Raw genomic sequence first — 21,154 nt, 5'->3', positions numbered from 1 at the left:
AGACATTTACTCGGTGCTCCTAGCTAAACCCTAGCAGTGTAAGCTTTCTTGACACTGCCAAAAGCTGTCACCTCACTGTGCAAAACCCCCAAAGTCAGTACGTCTGCTGCCCTGCTGCACACTGGTAATGTACATAGCAGGTGAAAGAGATGAGTGGTAATGAATGAGCTCATTCATTCAGAACTTCTGCAAGTTAAGAATCATAGCCCGAGGCGCTGGCACTGTGGCATAATGGTTTGAGCCGCCTCCTGAGACCCCAGCATCCCATATGGGTGTTGGTTCAAGACCTGGGTGCTTTGCTTCCAATCCAGCTATATGCTAATGTGCCCAGGAAAGCAGCAGAAGATAGTACTTGAGTCACTGCCACCCACCCATGTGGGAGTCACCCAGAGGGAGCTTCAGGCTCCTGGCTTCTGCCTGGCCCAGTCCTGGGCATTGTGGCCATTTGGGGAGTGCACCAACAGATGGAAGATTCTCTCTCTCTCAGTCCCTCTCGCTCTCTGTAACTGCTTCTCTCTCTCTCTCTCTCTCTCTCTCTCTCTCTCTCTCTCTCTCTTCTTTCAAGATTTATTTATTTGAAAGGCAGCGTCACAGAGAGGCAGAGAGAGATAGAGGTCTTCCATCCACTGGTTCACTCCCGTAATGGCCACAACGGCTGGAGCTGTGTCGATCCGGAGCCAGGAGCCAGGAGCTTCTTCTGGGTCTCCCACGCAGGTGCAGGGGCCCAAGCACTTGGACCATCTTCCACTGCTTTCCCAGGCCAAGCAGAGAGCTGGATCAGAAGTGGAGCAGCCGGAACTTGAACCAGCGCCCATATGGGATGCTGGCACTGCAGACTGGAGGTTTAACCCACTGTGCCACAGCACTGGCCCCGGTAACTACCTTTCAAACACATAAAAACTAAGTCTTTAAGAAATCAAACCCCAAGTCAAGAGTTGTTTTCTGATGTATGCAGAACCTAGGAAAGAATATTGCAAAACTTACCCTTTTATGTTATGGGTAAAAAAAAAATCCTGTTTCTGGTATTTTTAAAAGTGTGAGGTAGAAAGGAAAAAGACAGGGAAAGCCAGAATTTGCATTCAGAAAATGAGATCTTCCTTCCCAAACTGCCAACACAGATTTTCTAAAATGCTTTGTTGAAAATTAATTCTCTCTGTAGAAATAATAATGGAGTTCGAACCAATTTCCTCTTTTTAAAGAAAGAGAAGATGATATTTGTACTTTAATTAAACCTCTGAAAAGACTGTGGGCATATTTCTTCAATTGGGTCAGAAATTAGGAAGTTACGGGTGCCAATGCGCCTGTCAGATGCACCTGCTGACAACTTAGCGTCTCCCGGCATCCTGCTTCTCCAAGCAGCAGGAGAGATTCACCGGCAGCACAGGGCTGCTGTCCCGCGAGTGGCTCCACGGCCATCTTCCACCTGCCTCAGTGTTCAGGGCATACTTTTCCTATCTTGCAGAATGAAACAAGCTGATCCCCTGTCTTCAAAGATTGCTCCCACCATGCGTTCCTCTGAAATGCAGTCCTGATTCCCTTTAACTGGCCAAGCCTAACAGCTCCTGCCTGGGCTGCTTGCCCGGGTTGTCTTGTTTGGGGTGTGTGTCCTGTTACACATGGAGAAGTGGTATGAGGCAGGAGTCACCACCACACGCTCGGGCTGTGTGTACTTTGAGGGGTGATTGACCTCGTCATCTCAGAAAGCCGGAGGAGCCTGGGAGTCTGTGCCCCTGTTTCTGACTCCAAGGCGGGCCTGACCCAGTAACAAGGTAAATGAGAGTCTTGGGTCACGATAACTCAGGAAAGTTATTTGGATTTTCCGCGGGGTTCAGGCTGGAGGTGCCCTCCATAGTGTTTGCCTTGCAATCTCACCCCGGCTGGGTTTCTTCCTGTTTCCCTTGCACAGCCACCACCACAAAGCTCCCAGGGGTTTTCCCAGAGACACCGGGCAAGCGCTATGGTTAAGCAGCCATTTTCCACACCTGCACTCTGCATCCGAATCCCAGCTGCTCCGCCTCTGGTCCAGCTTCCTGCTAACGTGGCTAGGGAAGGAGCGGAAGATGGCCCAAGTGCTTCGGCCCCTGCCACCCACGTGGGAAATCAGGATGGAGTTCTGAGCTCCCGGCTTTGGCCTGGTCCAGCCTTGGCTATAGCGGGCATTTGGGGAGTGAATCAGCAGATGCAAGATCTCTCTCTCTCTCTGTCCCTTCCTCTCTTTCTGTCCCTCTGCCTTTAAGAGGAGGAGATGAGTGAGGAATTACAGCAGAGATTCCTACAAACTCGTGGTTAGAAACAGCCTCTGGTTGTGCCAGATCCTCTGGGCGTGCAGGATTGCCACATACCAGCCACGTGGGCCAACGCTTAACTCCTTCAGGCCTGGGTTCCCTCCTTTGTAATTTCTAGATGATAACATCGTGGTGATTACATCAGGCAATACATATCCAGAACCTGGCCCTTGGCTATTGCTGGGCTCATAACTTCCACAGTGTTTCCGGACTCTTCCCCAGTTCCTTATCTCTGATTTTAGTTAACCTTTGGAGTAGGTCATCCATATACATGGTACATCTTTTTTTTTTTTTTTTAAGATTTATTTATTTGAAAGTCAGTTACACAGAGAGAGGAGAGGCAGAGAGAAAGAGAGAGAGAGAGAGAGGTCTTCCATCCGCTGGTTCACTCCCCAATTAGCCACAATGGCCGAGCTGCACCAATCCAAAGCCAGGAGCCAGGAGCTTCCTCCAGGTCTCCTGTGGGGCTGCAGGGGCCCTAGGACCTGGGCCATCTTCCGCTGCTTTCCCAGGACACAGCAGAGAGCGGGACTGGAAGTGGAGTAGCCGGGACTCGAACCAGCGCCCATATGGGATGCCGGCACTGCAGGCGGTGGCTTCACCTGCTACGCCACAGCGCTGGCCCCTACATGGTACATCTTTAAAGCATAAAACAAATATATATACTGGGATGTTGGTAGGTCAAATAATGCCCCCTTGCAACAATGTCCACAGCTTAATTCTGTAAATATGTTACTCAGCAAAGGGGGTTTTCCCGTGGAATTAAAGTGATGATGCCTTTGAGACAGGGAGAGTAACTGGGCTTGTGTAGGTGGAGCCAGTCCCATCAAACGAGTCCTTAAAGACGCAGGAGTTTCTCTGTGTGGAGTACCAGTGATGCAGCAGCCAAAGAGGAATGCAGAGAGATCCCAGGGCTGAGCAAGACAGCGCAGGGAACTCTGCAGCCCCTGAGTGACCGCCAGCAAGGAAACAGGGACTTCAGCCCTATCATGGCAAGGAATCAAATTCAGCTGACAGCCAAGGCCCTTCCAGACAGGTGTGCCCTGGAGCCCCCAGTAGGGAACGCAGCTCCACAGGTGCTCTCTCTCTCTCTTTTTTTTAAAGGCAGAATTACAGAGAGAGAGGGAGAAAGACCTTCTACCTGCTCTTTCACTCCCCAAACGGCCATGGCCAGGGCTGGGCCAGGCTGAAGCCAGGAGTCTGGAAGTCCATCTGGGTCTCCCATGTGGCCCGGCAGGGGCCCAAGCACGTGGGCCGTCTTCCACTGCTTTTGTGGGGACATTGGCAGGGAGCTGGATGGGAAGTGGAGCAGCCAGGGCTCCAGCTGGTGCTCACGTGGGATACTAGTGTCACAGGTAAAGGCATAGCTCACTGCATACAACACCGGCCTCATTTTCTGTCTCTTGAAACCCTTAGCAAAGAAACCAACCAAGCCAACTGAGACTTCTTATTGTGAGATAGCAGAGCTATGTGGTTATGGCTGTGAAGTTTTTTATTTTTGTTTTTTAAACAAAAGAACACTAACTATGTAAGTTTTACCTCCAAACTGTGCCCTGGTCCTACATTTTCCCTTCCTGAGACAGCCTTTGTAAACTTCTAGGGAAAATTAGAAAAAGAAGGGGAGCAGATCTATTATCTGGGATTTTTAAACAGATTTTTGTATGGGAAAAGAGTGGGAAGAATGGTATTTCTTGGCTGTTTTCTTAGGGGAATCTTGAATGCTTGTGCCAAGTATAGTGTTGTCCAACTGAGAATGATTAATACAACAGCAAGAAAATTAAGATATTGAAAAAAGAAGGAAACCATGACTACTTAGAAAGCACGGGTAATTATGATTACAATGGTGAGCTTAAACGATTTGACTATCACAAAGGCAAACTCCCTGTGTGAAAGTGTTGGAGACTTCCCTTTCAGAGCTGTGACAAGCTTCTGAATGGTTTAGCCTTGTCCCTTCTAGAGGCCCAAACCTCTAAGAGAAAGGGGAGACAGGGGGAAGAAGGGAGGCAAGAGAGAGACCACCCCTGAATCTGAAGAAGGAAATTAACAAACAGGAAATACTCGCACATATTCCAAATGGAATCTGAGCTTGACTCATTCAAACAGGTGTGCGACAAGGTAGACTAAAGGCTGCTCCCCAGATGAACTGGGATAATTGTCTTTTCTCTCCCTCCCTCCCTCCCTTCCTTCCTTCCTTCCTTCCTTCCTTCCTTCCTTCCCTCCCTCCCTCCCTCCTTTCTTTATTTCTTTATTTCTTTCTGTATTTGAGAAGTAGAGTTACAGACAGAGAAGGGGAAAGACAGAGAGAGAAAGAGGTCTTCCACTTGCTGGTTCACTCCCCAAATGGTCGCAATGGCTGGAGCTGGGCTGATCTGAAGCCAGGAGCCAGGAGCTTCTTCTGGGTCACCCACCTGGGCACAGGGGTCCAAGCACTTGAGCTGTCATTTTCCACTGTTTCCCAGGCGCATTAGCAGAGAGCTGGATCTGAAGTGGAGCAGCCTGGTCTTGAAGGGGTGCCTATATGGAATGCTGGTGCCTCACGTGGAGGCTTAACCTACAGCACCGGTCCCTGGGGTAATTTTCTCTGTCCCAGCTTCTACCAACAGTTTGTGGCTTTTATTTTTCCCTCCTGATATTTGGAGAGCTGACAACTTATCAGCTAATATTTTAGCTTGGTATCTTAAATCTTCCTTTCTAGGATTTCTTTTTGGCTTTGGTGTTGAGGGGTGGGGAGATGTAGGAAGTTTAAGAAAGGAATGTGATGTCATCCAAGGAAGTGTGGCACAAGCCACAGAATAGTGAAACCCAACCTGCACGTTGAAGACCGCGTCTGTGTTATGTGATCCGACTGAGTCATAACAAGATGTTGATTTTAAAGACAGCTTGATGAATATTTGGAGGAGATAAAGTAGATCGACTAGTTGCCACGTTAGTGGGAACGCTGTAACCCACAGATGGTGGAAATAATATTTGTTCAAGCTGTATTACTAATCAGGCAAAATGCAACTTTCTCAAGGCAAAAATATCAGAATAGAAAATGGTGCTGTCAGTTGTTTTTATTTTTAAGCAGAAAACAAAATAAAACATCTTTTGCTTTGCTGTACTCTTTTCAAGAGATTCCTTCCCGCGAAGAGCAGATGTAACTTACCGACTGATTCCCGCCCAGCAAATGTGCCACAACAAATGGCATTCCCCACACGTTCTTCTGGAGACCCGAACGTCCTCAAAGTCAAAGACAGGCCAGGCACGCTTCCTCCGAAGTCTCTCCCGGTTAACACACCCCATACAGCACCTCTTTTCCCCTCTAAGAACCTCTGGGAGGTGAGTGAGGGCCTTCTGTGGCCAGGGTCCTTGAGTGGCTCTGTTTGCTCTTGGCTGAAAAGAAAGGTCTCCCAGCTAAAACAGTTTGGATCAATGGGAAGCCGTTGAGGTGAGCAAAGGGAGCCTGGCTGAGTTTGCTTTGGTGGAGGAATGAGGATCAGTGGGACCGATCAGAGGTAAAACCAAAAAGCATCTATGGGATGCCTTGTGATACCAGTGCTGAGGGTCACGCACACTCTGGACATGGAGTTCGGGTTTCTTGGTCTATCCCAAGTTCTCTTAATCGAGTTAATGAAGAAGATATCACATAGGCTGACAAGTGTCCCCCCTAGAAGAACCTGGCATCCTAGGAGTGGCGATTCTATCACTGAACATTCGTATGTATGATCACACATCTTTAGAAGACAAAACACGAAGGCACATGTGGTTGTCCTGTTGTAGTCAGCTTGCTGAGACTTTCCGCCTCCAGTGGGGCAGTGGGGTCGGACTGGTGATTGCCACCAGGGGACCCCACGCTCCCGTTCTAGCTAACGGGTAATGTTTCAGAGAAGCAGCATCCAGGGGGCCAGCGCTGTGGCTCACTTGGTTAATCCTCCGCCTGCGGCGCCAGCACACCGGGTTCTAGTCCCGGTCGGGGCGCTGGATTCTGTCCCGGCTGCCCCTCTTCCAGGCCAGCTCTCTGCTGTGGCTAGGGAGTGCAGTGGAGGATGGCCCAAGTGCTTGGGCCCTGTACCCGCATGGGAGACCAGGAAGAAGCACCCGGCTCTTGGCTTCGGATTGGTGCAGCTCCAGCTATGGCGGCCATTTGGGGAGTGAACCAACGAAAGAAAGACCTTTCTCTCTGTCTCTCTCTCTCTCTCTCACTGTCTATAACTCTACCTGTCAAATTAAAAGGAAGGAAGGAAGGAAGGAAGGAAGGAAAGAAAAGAAAGAAAAGAAAGAAAGAAAGAAAGAAAGAAAGAAAGAAAGAAAGAAAGAAAGAAAAGCAGCGTCCGATTTGCCTTCACATGTCAGAGTGCTATTGACGGTTGATTGCGCTTGCTGTCTTTTCTTTTTGCACGAAGGTAGAGGGAAAGTTTTCATGGGCCTTTGTCGAGTGACTGCCAAGGAGTTTCTCTTTGTTTCATTGAGAAAGCTGCAGTGTCATTTCTTACGTTTTCGAAGTCTGTGTCCAAAACAGCAGCGCGCCATTCCCGGTGGGAAGGTGTTGTTACTGTGGTTTTGGTAGGAGGTTCTGAGGCCTCCCCCACTGCATTTTTTTTTTTTTAAAACAGATTCCAGGTGGGTGATAGCCTCACGTGGGTGATAGCCCCTCTAGAAAACACTAGGTTCTTCCACTTAAACTTTCGTGGACTGAAAACAGGTCTCAACGTTCCCAGCTCTGGTCCTGCCGTCTTCCTAACGGAGTGAGGGGTGTGGTTTGGCTGAGTCCTGAGGACTGAGCTGGTCTGCCTCGCAGCAGCATTTCCGATGTCAGGGTGGGCGCTGACGCCAGGGAGGATCCCTGGGGGCCCAGAGGAGCTGCCACGTGTTCCCACGAGCAGGCCACACATCTTCGAGGTCTCAACGTCCAAGCCACTGCTGTAGGGCAGCCTTTCCTGTTCCTTCCGATTCAACGTCTCTATCGTGTCATCCACGGCTCCCTCCCCCTCCTCTTGCACAATGTCCAGCAGCTTTGCAAACATCTATCCCTGCCTGTGGACTCTGAACCCCAGGAGGGGCAGGCAGCGTGTCCATCCTGTTCATGTCTGTAGCTCTGGCAAGTTACCCAGGGCTCACCACTCCGTCACGTGTGGACTGACCGTCGGCCCCCGACCCTGTGTTAGCTTGACGCTTCTTCAAGGGTGCCACCTTTGCATTGCACGAGGCCATGTTTAAGAAAACTGTCCTCGGCCGGCGCCGGGGCTCACTAGGCTAATCCTCCGCCTTGCGGCGCTGGCACCCCAGGTTCTAGTCCCGGTCGGGGCGCCGGATTCTGTCCCAGTTGCCCCTCTTCCAGGCCAGCTCTCTGCTGTGGCCAGGGAGTGCAGTGGAGGATGGCCCAAGTGCTTGGGCCCTGCACCCCATGGGAGACCAGGAGAAGCACCTGGCTCCTGCCTTCGGATCAGCACGGTGCACCGGCCGCAGCAGCCATTGGAGGGTGAACCAACGGCAAAGGAAGACCTTTCTCTCTGTCTCTCTCTCTCACTGTCCACTCTGCCTGTCAAAAAAAAAAAAAAAAAAAAAAAAAAAAAAAAAAAAACTGTCCTCTTTGTCCCTCGGCTTCTCTATGAAGGTTCTTCCGGGTTTTCCTGCTGATAAACTCAAGCTGATGCCAATGCAAATCTTGTCGCGTTTTACAGGAGGGACGTATTGAGACTGTGAAAGCTTGCTTATTTGACCAGCCTGTGCTGTCTGTGCACCTGCTCAGAGGTGGGCATGAGGCAAGCACTTCACTGCCCGGTAGGTAAGTAAATGCTGCACCTGAATTCATTCTGCCGACCCACACGTGCTTGCTCAATACTGGCTGAGGTTAGAAATCCGTGCTACAGGAAGCAATGAGGGTTCAGAAGCTGACGTCTGAAAAAGTGCATTTGAGATCTGGACGAGAGGGTCTCCCATCTGCACCAACGGCCTTTCTATTCTTAATCACGTTTCCCTTCGGGATTACTGTGCAGTGGTCTAGAGTAAAATGATTTGGGGAACTTCGATGTACGCCTTTTGGGGGCTGAAAGCAAACGAATGAAAATAAGCTGCGACTCAGTGTGCAGATAGTGCTAATTGCTTTAAAAGCATCGGGACTCCTCCCGCCTCACCCCTGTGGAGGTTAAGTGCCTTCCGCTGTGGGCGGGAAGAGGCGTCCTTTCTTGCTAACGAAGCTTTCGTGTGCTTCCAGCCCTTGGGCTGCGGCCCCAGAGCTTTAGGAACCACACAGCTGCCTTCTGCCATCCATACCCGATCGTTTCTATGGGTAAGTGTTAGGAGAAGGTAAGCGTTAGCTTGGGTGGGAAGTCATTCCAGTTGTTAATGCTCAATCATTACCTCCTTCTAAGGGGGCGAAGAGGACACTAAGTCCTTTTGGGTGGGTAAGACTGTAAACCTGTGGGTGCTCTTGGAGGGAGGGAGACGCTCTCCTCAACCCGGGACTGGGGGAGGGGAAGACTGGGAAGAAAACTGGGGAGGAAAAGAATTCTAGGAGCTTAAAGAAGAGTTGGTTCAGCATTTGCATTTCCCAGGATTTCAGGGAAAGCTGAGTGAATTGCATTTCAGACATTATGTAACGAAAGGCAGAGCTAATTTTGGAAGTTAATATTCATCAATCAATTAAGCTAGGAAGTTATTTAATACCCCCCTCCCCCCCCAACACTTTCCTAGGCTTCCTGTTTCAGTCCCTTGGCTGCGATGAGCAGGCAGGGGAAATTTCACCTTGAAAGGCAGCTCATGGCACAGCTCCCACCTGCTTTGGGAGAGGGAAGCGTGTCTGGGGCTCTTTAAGGAAGGAAGGAGGGAACACTGGGGTTTCCATTTTTTCTTCCGCTATGTTCCTTAGCTTTTTCATTGGAGGCTATCCATTTCTTCCACATATGAGCTCTCTCTCTCTCTCTTTTTTTTTTTTTTTTTTTTTTTTGCCAAAATTGTCGTTATTTTGGTCTCTGGGGACCAGATGATCCCCAGCATCCGGTGACGTTGGCTGCATGGCTATTTGTGGTAGCCGCGTTGTTGTTCAGAGTATCAGCTGCCTTTCTTGAGAGCCCGCTTCCTGCAGTACCCCCGTGCTGGAGGGCTATGTATCTCTGTGCCGTTGAACCCAAGTGCAGCCACACGATCTGCTGTGCCCAGAGGAGGATGAGTGAAACTGACAGGCGAGACTTCCGAGTGGAAGAGCGAGGCCTCTTGTGCGATTCTGCCATAGCTCTTGCCTTCTGAGAGCAGCCAGTCAGGTCACAGAGAGTCTGGGCATCAGTGAGTCCCAGGTGGAGTTCACTCAGCACCAGAGCTGAGCCGGGATGAACGTGAGCTTGAAAAAGAAACAAACCAACAGAACTTGGCGTCCTTTGTAATGGAAGCCAAACATCCTCACCTGGCGGATAGGAGGGGTTTTCAAAAAGTTCATGGAGACATGAAAAAACTGCACGATTTCAGTGGTTTTTTTTTTTTTTTTTGCACCAAAATTAACTTTTGATTCCATTTTCCACAGACTTTGAAGAACATTCAGATAGTGGCGAAAACACTTGGGGTCTGGTTAATGGAAATAAATTTTGTTCCTACGTCTTTGATTTTTTTCTTATAGAAAGTCACTCTTACTACCACAGGCAAGGAAACTTTTCCAGGCCAGTGAGCTGGCTTAGGACAAAGCCGTAGAGTTGCTCACTGAAAAAGGGACTCCTACATTGTGATGGACGTTAGGTAATTTCTAGAAAAGAGTTGGCCAGAGAGTGGGTGCTCCGTGAGGGCCGGGATCACGTTGGTCTTGCTAACTGCTGTGTTTCCAGTGCTCAGCAAAGTGCCTTATGCCTAAGTATTGAATGACTGCTGAATAACAGAGTAAATTCACTAGAAATCAACCATCTCCATTCTTAGAGGACAAAACATCTTTTTAACCCTCCTGTGTATGTTAAGTGAAATAAAAACCTGGAAGGCCAAAGTGGGGCTGAAGGGGTTAGTGAACAGTACCCCAGATGCCACAACCCCAAATGCCACTGGCCCATACAGAAATCCTAAATGAGTGAGGTACACTGTGTCACTTCAGCGCAAAACTGTGCAACCTCTACCGGCACACGTAGTGACCAGGAGTCTGTGTGCCCTGTCCATCTTGTCATTTCAGACTGTCACACGGACAGAGCCGTGGAGTCCGTATTTCCCAGTGAGCAGTGGACCAGAGCGGGTCCCTGTGGCTTCAGGACCTTGCACAGTGAGTGGGGAATCTGTCCTCTCCACTCAACCCAGTGCCAATCAGTTCTATGGCTTTAGGCCCCTGCGTGGACAGTGATGGGGGTCTGTGCATGCCATGGGCACCATGGCCTTGGGGCTTTGCAGTCAGTGGAAGTCTGTGCACCCTGCCCATCCTGGCACCAACATGTGTTCTTGGGCCTTCACATAGATGGTGACCAGGGATCTATGCACTCCACCCCTCTGGTGCCAACCAGAATTGCAGCTTCGCACGGACAGTAGTGGGGAGGGTCTCTGTGCCCCACCCATCCTGGCCGGTCCAGGGGCTTCTGCTTTTTGCATGGACAGCAACTGGTGGACCGTGTGCCACAGATCTGTTCAACCCCACTGGGCCTCAGGAGTGCCGTAGACCCCGCTGCTGTTGCCATCCGCTACAGTGACAAAAGGTACAGGGAGACTGTACTGCAGCATTCAATGGAACTAAAGTCAAAACAGTCCACGAATGTGCCAGAAGACACCTCTGCAGAAAAAAGCCTTTAATCCATAAAAGGCGCCCTTTAAACAGGGCTGCAAATAATGGAGCTGCCAGATGTGCAGAACTCAAGGCAGGGCTACAAGAACTATGAGAAGGCAAGGCAACGTGACACCGCGAAAGGTGAGCAGTAACTCAGTCTCAGACTAGAAAGATGGGAGAGGGAGAAGACACCTGAAGGAGGAGGGGCTGGCGTTGTGGGGCAGATGGCTACGCCGCTGCTTGCAATGCTGGCTTCCCATATTTGAGGGCCAGTTTGAGTCCTGGTTGCTGTGCCTCCAGTCCGGCTTTCTACTAATGTGCCTGGGAAGGCAGCAGGAGGTAGCCCAAGTACGTGGGCCCCTGCCACCCATGTGGGAGACCTGGATGGAGTCCCAGGACCCTGGCTTTGGCGTGGCCCAGCCCTGGTTTCTACATAGGCCAGTGGCAGTGGGGTTGTGATATTGGGTGTTGAGTGAACCAGCAGATGGAAGATCTCTCTGTTTCTTCCTCTCTCTTTATACTCTGCCTTTCAGTAAATACATAAATACGTAGAATGAAGACAAACTCCGTGTCCTTGGGAACACCATTAAATGAAACAAATATTCCCATAAGGGGGACCTTCTGGGGAGGAGAGAAGAAGAAGGGGCAGGATACCTTCTCAATGAAGTGATACTTGAAAGTATCCCCAGTCTGGAGAAAGATACGAACACCGAAGTCCAGGAGGCCCACAGAAACCCAGACAGACATGACCAGGAAAGATTCTCACCAGGCCACATCATCGTCAAACTCTCAAAAATATAGCACGAGGGCCGGCGCTGTGGCTCACTAGGCTAATCCTCTGCCTGCGGTACCGGCACACCGGGTTCTAGTCCCGGTCGGGGCGCCGGATTCTGTCCCGGTTGCCCCTCTTCCAGGCCAGCTCTCTGCTGTGGCCAGGGAGTGCAGTGGAGGATGGCCCAAGTGCTTGGGCCCTGCACCCCATGGGAGACCAGGAGAAGCACCTGGCTCCTGGCTTTGGAACAGCGCAGTGCGCCGGCCGCAGCGGCCATTGAGGGGTGAACCAACGGCAAAAGGAAGACCTTTCTCTCTGTCTCTCTCTCTCTCACTGTCCACTCTGCCTGTCAAAAAAAAAAAAAAAAAAAAAAGGCACAGCACGAGGGAAGAACTCTAACATTTGCAGGAAAAAAGATGCAGGTTACTTTTAAGCTACTTTCAATCTCCAGTATATTAAGAAGCAGATTTTTCATCAGAAACATTACAAGCTAGGAGGGAACTGAATGCTCTATTTCAAGTTCTGAAATAAGAGAATTTCCAGCTCTACCTGGCTAAGACAGCTTTCATAAATGAAGGATAAATATAGACTTTTCCAAGACAGCCAAAACTGAAAGAATTCATCACCATCTGACCAGATTCACAAAAGATGCTTCAGTGTCTCCCACATACAGAAACAAAGACAACTACCATCATGAGAATATGTCAAAATATAAATACAGAAAGACCAAATGATGCTAAAAATAGACTAAATATTAAGGAAAAACTTGCAAGACTAAGCCATTCCAATTGATAACTCTGAATGTAAATGCAATAAACTGCCCAATTAAAAGATACAGACTGGCTGAATGGCTAAAAAACAAAACCTAATGATACATTGCCTGCAAGAGACTCACTTCATCCGTAAAAGCTGCAGTTGAAAGAATGGCAAAATATATTCCATGAAAATTGAAACCAAGAATAAGCGGCAGTGGCTACCCTGCTATCAGGCAAAATATGCTTTAAAACAAAAACTATTAAAAGAGACAAATATGGTCACTTGGTACTACTTAAGGTGTCAGTTCAAAGCAAAGATATAACAATTGTATATTAACGATAGATGTGTACTAATGCTGGAGTAACCATAACATGATATTATGAGATCTAGAGGAAGACATGAGCTCCGATATAGTAATAGTGGGGACTTCACCCCCAGCTTTCATCAATGGGTGGATTATCCAGACAAAAAATATCAACACAGACGCCTCAGAGTGAAGTGACGCTACAGACACATGGACCCGATAGACATTTACGGAGCACTGCATTCAGTAGCGCAGAGTACACATTCTTTCCATCAGCACATGGAACATTCTAGAACAAGGACACAAAAGTAGACCTCAACAAACTTTTAAAAGTTGGAATTGTATCTTTTCTTTTTCATACATTATTTTAAAAAAAATTTATTCATTGACTTGTTATCTAAAGGAAGCAACAGAGAGAGAGAGAGAGAGAGAGAAAGAAAGAGAGAGAGAGATCCCATCTGCTTGTTCACTCTTCAAATGCCCAAAGCAGCCAGGGCTGGACGAGGTTGAAACCAAGAGCTGGGAACTCAACACGTTCTTCCCTTGTGAGTGGCAGGGACCCAACTATTCGATCCACCCCTTGCTGTCTCTGTGCAGAATGCGCATTAGCAGGAAGCTGGAGTCAGGAGCAAGCACTCTGATGTGGGGTGGAGTGAACCCAAGCAGAAACTTAGCCACTGTGACAAATGCCTGGCCCTCATGTATATCATTTTTTTATAATAATGGAATAAAATTAGAAATCTGCAAGAAGTTTTAGAAATTATAGAAAAACATGGAGACTGAATGAAGAAAGAATTATTGAAGACATCAAAAGAAAATTTAAAAATTCTCTGAAACTAATAAAAATGGAAACACAATATACCGAAAGTTGTAGAATACAATAAAAGCAATAAGAAGAGGACATTTTACAGCAATAAGCACACACATCAAAATCAGAAAGGTAGCAAATGAACAACCTGACAGTGTACCTCAAGGACCCAGAAAGGCAAGAACAAAGACTCAGTAGAAGGAAAAGAATAATAAAATTAGAGAAGAACCAAATGAAATAGAAACAATTAAGTTAGTACAAAAGATGAATGGAATGAAGAGTGGTTCATTGAAAAGACAAAATTGACAAGCCTTCAGCTAGACTTCCTCATAACAGACGAGAGAGAACCCAATAAAATCAGAGATGAAAGAGGAGCTATAACAACTGATACCACAGACTATTATGAACCACTATTTGCCAGCAAGTTTCAAAATCTAGAAAATGAATAGATTTCTGGATACATATAACTTATCAAAATTGAACCATGACAGCCTGTGTGGTGGGACAGAGGGTTAAGCCATCGCCTGCAATACTGGCATCCCAGATGGGTGCCAGTTTGAATCCCGGCCGTTCCACTTCCAATACAGCTTCCTGCTAATGTGCTGGGGAAAGCAGTGCAAGATGGTCCAAATCCTCGGGCCCCTGTACCTATGTGGGAGCCCTGGATGAAGCTCCAGACTCTGGCTCCTGGATTCAGTCTGGCCCGGCTCAGGCCATTGTGGCCATCTGGGGAGTGAACCAATGGATGGAAGATTCTCTCTCTCTCTCTCTTTCTCTCCCCCCACCTCTTCTCTGTAACTCTGATTTCAAACAAGTGCATACATCTTTAAAAAAAGCACATGATCACCTCAATAGATGCAGAAAAAGTATTCAGTAAAATTCAACATCTATTCATGATAAAAACCTTAAACAAATTAGATAGAGAAGGAACATACCTCTACAGAAAAAAAAAAAAAGGCTATATATATATGCACACAGCCAACATCATACTGAGTGGGGAAAGCTGACAACATTTCTGCTAAGATCTGGAACCAGACAAACATATTCATTCTTACTGCTGTTCTTCTATATCGTTCTGAGAATTCCAGCCAGAGCAGTTAGGTAAGAGGGAGAAATAAAAGGTATACAAATAGAGAGGAAGTCAGCTACCCATGTTTGCAGATGGTGTGGTTCTATATATAAACTGAAAGACCCCCACCAGAAGACTACTGGAACTCTCGTATGAGATCAGTAAAGTTGAAGGGTTCAAAACCAACATACACATATCTGTAGCATTTTTAAATGCCAATAATGAACTTGCAGAGAAAAAAAAATAAGAGAACCCCATTCATAATATCTACCAGAAAAATACTTTGAAATACATTTTTTTAAGATTTTTAAAATTTATTTGAGAGGTAGAGTTATAGACAGTGAGAGGGAGAGACAGAAAGGTCTTCCATCCGCTGGTTCACTCCCCAGATGGCTGCAACGGCCAGAGCTGCGCCGATCCGAAGCCAGGAGCCAGGAGCTGCTTCTGGGTCTCCCAGGAGGGTGCAGGGATCCAAGGACGTGGGCCATTTTCTACTGATTTCCCAGGCCATAGCAGAGAGCTGGATAGGAGGAGGAGCAGCCATAGAACCGGTGCCCATATGGGATGCCAGTGCCGCAGGCAGAGGATTAACCTACCGCGCCACGGTGCCGGCCCCTTTGAAATACATTTAAACAAGGGTGTGAAAAGGCTCTACAAAGCACTGATGAAGATGACATAAATTATGGAAAACCCTTACCCTCTCATGTTCAAGGATTAGGAGAATTCATATTGTTAAGATGTTCATAATATCGGCCGGCCCCGTGGCTCACTAGGCTAATCTTCCACCTTGTGGCGCCGGCACACTGGGTTCTAGTCCCGGTCGGGGCGCCGGTTCTGTCCCGGTTGCCCCTCTTCCAGGCCAGCTCTCTGCTGTGGCCTGGGAGTGCAGTGGAGGATGGCCCAATCCTTGGGCCCTGCACCCCATGGGAGACCAGGAGGAAGCACCTGGCTCCTGCCATCGGATCAGCGCGGTGCGCTGGCCGCGGCGGCCATTGGAGGGTGAACCAACGGCAAAGGAAGACCTTTCTCTCTCTCTCTCTCTCTCTCTCTCTCTCACACTGTTCACTTTGCCTGTCAAAAAACAAACAAACAAAAAACAAACAAACAAACAAACAAACAAAAAGATGTTCATAATATCCCAAATAATTTACGGATTCAATGCAATCCCCATCAAAACATCAATGCCATTCTTCACAGAGCTAGACAAAGAAATCTGTAGAATCTGTATGGGAACACCAAAGAGCCTATATATGCAAAGCAGTCTTGAAAACAAAGACAAAGCTGGAGACATCACAATTCCGGATTTCAAGATATAGTGTGAAGCTTTTGTAACCAGAGCAGCATGTCGTTGGCATAAAAACAGACTAGGGCCAGTGGAACAGACAGAAGCTCCAGAAGCGAATCCATGCGTCCACAGCTGATTTAGCTTTGAAAAACCAGCTAAAAACATCCCGGGGATGTTCAATATATGGTTCTGGGAAAACTGGATATCCCTGTGCAGACGACTGAAATAAGACTCTCATCTCTTCTTTCACGTTATGCAAAATAGGCTCAAAATGGGTTAAAGATTTAACGAAAAGCCTGAGACTATTTTTTTAAGATTTATTTATTTTATTTGAAAGAGTTACAAAGAGAGAAAGAGAGGCCGAGAGAGAGGTCTTCCATCCAATGGTTCACTCCCCAATTGGCCGCAATGGCTGGTGCTGCGCCAATCCAAAGCCAGGAGCCAGGAGCTTCTTCTGGGTCTCCCACGTGGGTGCAGGGACCCAAGGACTTGGGTCATCTTCCACTCCTTTCCCAGGCCACAGCAGAGAGCTGGATCAGAAGTGGAGCAGCCAAGACTCCAACTGACGTCCATATGGGATGCTGGCCTTGCAGGCAGCGGCTTTACCTTCTATGCCACAGCCCCGGCCCCGAGCCTGGAACTATTAGAAGATAACATAAGGGAAGCACTTTAAAAACATTGGCCTAGGCAGTGACTTTTTGGATATAACCCCAAAAGCACAGGCAACAAAAACAAAAATAGACAAATGGGGTTATGTCAAACAAAGATGCTTTTGAACCGCAAAGAAAACAGTCAACAGAGCGCAGAGATGACTGACAGAATGAGGGAAACATCTGACAAGGGATTAATATCCAGAATATATAAGGAATTAGAAAACTCAGCAACCAATCCAGTTTAAAAATTGGGCACAAGATCTGCACAGCCATTTCTCAGAAGAAGAAACAGCAAGGTCCAACAAGTTCATTAAAAAATGCTCAATGTCACCATCCATGTGGGAGATGCAAATCAAGGCCATAATGACCGGGGCTGCCGCTGTGGCCTAGCAGGGAAAGCCGACACCTGTGGCACCAGCATCCCGTATGGGTGCTGGTTCACGTCCCGGCTGCTCCACTTGTGCTGCAGCTCCCTGCTAACGGCCAGGGAAAAGCAGCCAAGATGGCCCCAGTGTTAGGGTCCTTGTCACGCACGTGGGAAACCTGGATGAAGCCCCTGGCTCCTGGTTTGGGTTGGCCCAGTCCTGGCTCTTATGGCCATCTAGGGAGTGAACCAGCGGATGAAAGATTCTCTCTCTCTCCTGCTCTCTTCTCTCCCTGTAACTCTTTCAAATAAACAGATAAATCTTAAAAAGCCCACAATGAGATATCATTTCATTTCCGGTAAAATAGGTATTATCAAAAAGACAAAAATGGGGCTGGGGCTGTGGTGCAGTTGGTTAATGCCCTGGCCTGAAGTGCCGGCATCCCATATGGGCGCCAGTTCTAGTCCCGGCTGCTCCTCTTCCGATCCAGCTCTCTGCTGTGGCCTGGGAAAGCAGTGGAAGATGGTCCAAGTGCTTGGACCCCTGCACCTTCGTGGGAGACCCAGAAGAAGCTCCTGGCTCCTGGCTCCTGGCTTGGATCAGTGCAGCTCCAGCTGTTGTGGCCAATGGGGAGTGAACCAGCGGATAGAAGACCTCTCTCTCTCTCTCTTTCTCTCTCTCTCTGCCTCTCCTCTCTCTGTGTAACTCTGACCTTCAAATAAATAAATAAATCTTAAAGAAAAATAGACACACGAAAAAACCTACTTGAGGAAGTGGGGAAGACGGAAGCTTAGGGACACACAGTAGCACAGCCATTAGGAAGAACAGAATGGATCAAAAACTAAACGGAGACCTACCCTGTGACTCCGCCATGCTCCCTCGGGACATACCGGAGAAAATCCAGAAATGGAGCGGACCTCCAGGCCTACCTCAACAAACACGCCAGCTTCCTGCAGGTCGGGGGCCGGGAGGCGTGCGGCTTTGGCCCCAGGGGACACCTCTCGGCCTCCAGAGACAAAGCGGCTCGCAAGTCCGTCCAGAAAGGGCGGGGATGCCCAGCTGGGCCAAGAGGAAGGGAGCGGGGCCAAGCAGCGACCTCACCGCTGGGAGCGGAGCCGCCTCCAGCAGGACTGGGCCTCGGGCCTTGCACAATAAACCTTCCCGGTCCCTCTCAAAGGGAGAGTCTGTGGTGCATACACACAGTGGAGTGTTACTCTACCCTAGGAAAGAATGCCACCCGACACGTGCAGCCCAATGAGCCGACTTGGAGGGCGTGACATTAAGTGAAAGAAGCCACGCACTTCTCTCCCATATGTGTGGATGTCAGCGACTGTGTGCAGGTGTATTTCACCCAAATTCCAAGTGGTGATTACTAGAGACTGGGAAAGGCGGAGGAAGGGCAGAGGGAAGGTTGGGTACCCGGCACCCAAACCCAGCAGAGGGAGCGTGCGGCTGGCTCCTGGCTGCTCTACAGCACGGGGAGTGACTGTGGCTCATGACGATCTGTTTCCTTCTGCACCACACTGTGGATAGTAGAGAAAAGATAAGGAAATGGGAAGGCTGCTTGCTTGGTGTGGTTGTGCTGTGTGTGTGTGTGTGTGTGTGTGTGTGTGTGTTGAAATGTTGCATCGTACCCCTTAAAAATGTGCTCATAGTACATGTTAATCGCAAATTTTACAATACATTTAAAATTGAAAAAAAATGCTTTCTCCTCTTTGTCTTGAAACATGTGGCTCTTTTGTCTACTTTTCATTCCCTCACATTTTGGTAGAGGTGTGTGTGGGGGGTGTGTGGGGATTTTTTTCCCTCTAATATAGGAGACACAGAAGCACAAATATGACTGTAGTCAGTCAGCCATGGGCTGACTCAGGATGGAAAGAGGTGACCTGAAGAGCATACATTCTAATAGAAGGAGCCAGGATTTCCCAGCTGCCACCCGGGGCTGTCATGTTGGAACCTGGGCCCCGTTTTCCCTCCGCATCCTAACTTCTGGGAGCAGCTGTTGATCAAGACTTGGATTTTCGAAGTCCCGGTTTGGAGAGAGGCGCCTTTCTCTGAAGGGAGGAAGGAACCTCCACTGTGATACGGCCTTGACTAAACAAGTTCAGAGTCGGTGAACTCAAGGGGCTTCCATAGCCTAGACAGCTCATAGCAAGAGTCTCGGGTGATTGCTGACATCATAAATAAGAGTGCCAATTGTTAAATCAACAACGGGAGTCACTGGGTACATGCTCCCCACGTAGGATCTCTGTCCTTAATGTGTTTTACTATGAAACTTAAAACAACACTACTAGTCGAACAATACCCTATACCTTGTGCGGTTGTGTGAGCGCAGCCTGTTGAAATCCTTGCTTAGTATATACTAAGTTGATCTTCAGTATATGAAGGTAATTGAAAATGAAACTGGATGAAGGGCGGGATGGGAGAGAGAGTGGGAGAGGGGAGGGCCGCGGGAGGGAGGGAGGTCGGGGGGGGGAAGCCACAACAATACAAAAGTTGCACTTTGTAAATTCACATTTATTAATAATAAAAAGAATAAAAATAAATAAATAAATGGTTTCTTTGGGAAAAAATATTAAACTCTGAGTAGTAGTAGCTGATAAATGTACCATGTATTTATATCTAATAAATTGCTGAAATACAAAAAAAAAAAAAGAGCCGATATTACCATCAGTGAGCGTCAGCCCGTGCAGGGCCACCTACACTTTGCAGGGCAGATTGGAACCACACACCCCTCCCTTGGAACTTCCGAAGCTGGGAGTTTTTACACGGATGGGCGGGGAGTGCAAGCTCGGGACTTTGATATTATATTGGCGTATGTGTGTGATTTTTGGAAACACCCGAGGGAGGGCTGGTGCCAGTTTCCATGCCCACCAAACCGCAGAGTGGTGACCCAGCGCCTGAGCTGCCATCTTTTCTGAGCTTCTCCGAGGCTCCTTGAACTTGAGCGTGTCTAAGATCGCACTGGAGACGCAGGCACTAAGTTGCATATCAGATCCTTCTTACTCCAATGAGCAATCTTGATTTTGTGCAAGCATGTTCATTTATTTCCTTTTTTTTTCCCTCTCAGATAATAGGCAGTGTGCACTCTCCTCCAAGGGAGAAGACGTTAGATTCACAGGGCGTGGAGGGCCAGGGCACAGAACGTTCTGGACATTGTGTCCTTGTTTTCAGCTTTTCTCTTTACTTGATTAACTAGAAAGGGAGAGTGAGAGAGAGGAAAGAAATCTTTCATCCACTAGTTCACTCCCCAAATGCCTACAACAGCCAGGACTAGGCGCAGCTGGTGCCAGGAGCCTGGAACTCACCTTCCTGGTCTCTCTCAGGGCTGTGGTCATGCTTGCGATCGGGCTGTTTTGATTGTCCTGGATCCACTCCCTCTCCACCCCTCTCTACCTCTCCTGCCCTCAGCAGGCTGACCGGGACGGGTTCTATCATCAAGGATTCCTTGTCTGTGGCTGCTGGTTGGATCCAGCCAATGGAAAGAGTAACAGGAGATTGCAGAGTAGGAGAGAGCTGCAGGGAAGTTACTGCCCCAGGTCTGTCTATTGCAGGAACTGTTCTGCTTCCTGCCACATTTCCAACCCAGAGACCCCAGCTTGCAAAGGGATACTCAGTAGCTTCCAGGATTGGCCCCTCCTCCTTGGCCCTTCAGATCCAGGGGAAGTAATGTCTTCCCCTGTTGCTGGTCCCCATTGGAGGCTTTGCCATCTCTTTCCACACCACTGGAAGCAGTCCTAGTATACCTTCTCCAGTTTTCCTTCCGTGTGGGCCATCTCCTTCCTCTCTGATTCACTGTGTCAATCACCCACGTCTTGGCCAAACTTTGACCTCAAAGCTGATGACAGAACAGGGCTGGAATGATGTGATGTTTAATTCTATGTGTCAGCTCGGCTGGGCCATGGGATCCACGTATTTGGTTAAATATTATCCTGGATGTTTCCGTGAGGCTGTTGGTATACAATATTAACATTTAAATGAATGTTTTTTTTTTTTTTAAAGAAACTTATCTATTTGAGAGAGAAAGAGAGGAAGAGTGGGAAAGAAAGGGAGAGGGAGAGGGAGAGGGAGGGAGAGGGAGAGAGGGAGGGAGAGGGAGAGGAAGGGAGAGGGAGAGGGAGAGGGAGAGGGAGAGGGAGAGGGAGAGGGAGAGGGA

The 21,154-nt window shown here is 48.4% G+C and overlaps 1 long non-coding RNA gene across 1 annotated transcript; it reads right to left on the bottom strand.

The window, feature by feature from the left end:
* Positions 1 to 16,285: 16,285 nt before the first annotated feature.
* Positions 16,286 to 18,186, bottom strand: LOC138849439 (uncharacterized). Its single transcript, XR_011388309.1, has 2 exons — positions 17,856 to 18,186; positions 16,286 to 16,620 (listed from the first exon to the last, which is right to left on the bottom strand). It is a non-coding gene; the product is annotated as an uncharacterized lncRNA (long non-coding RNA).
* Between the last annotated feature and the right edge of the window lie 2,968 nt (positions 18,187 to 21,154).

This window comes from Oryctolagus cuniculus, chromosome 4 (assembly GCF_964237555.1).
Source record: "Oryctolagus cuniculus chromosome 4, mOryCun1.1, whole genome shotgun sequence".
Lineage (NCBI taxonomy): Eukaryota > Metazoa > Chordata > Mammalia > Lagomorpha > Leporidae > Oryctolagus > Oryctolagus cuniculus.
The sequence above is the reverse complement of the archived record's forward strand: the minus strand, read 5'-3'. Positions and strand labels throughout refer to the sequence as shown.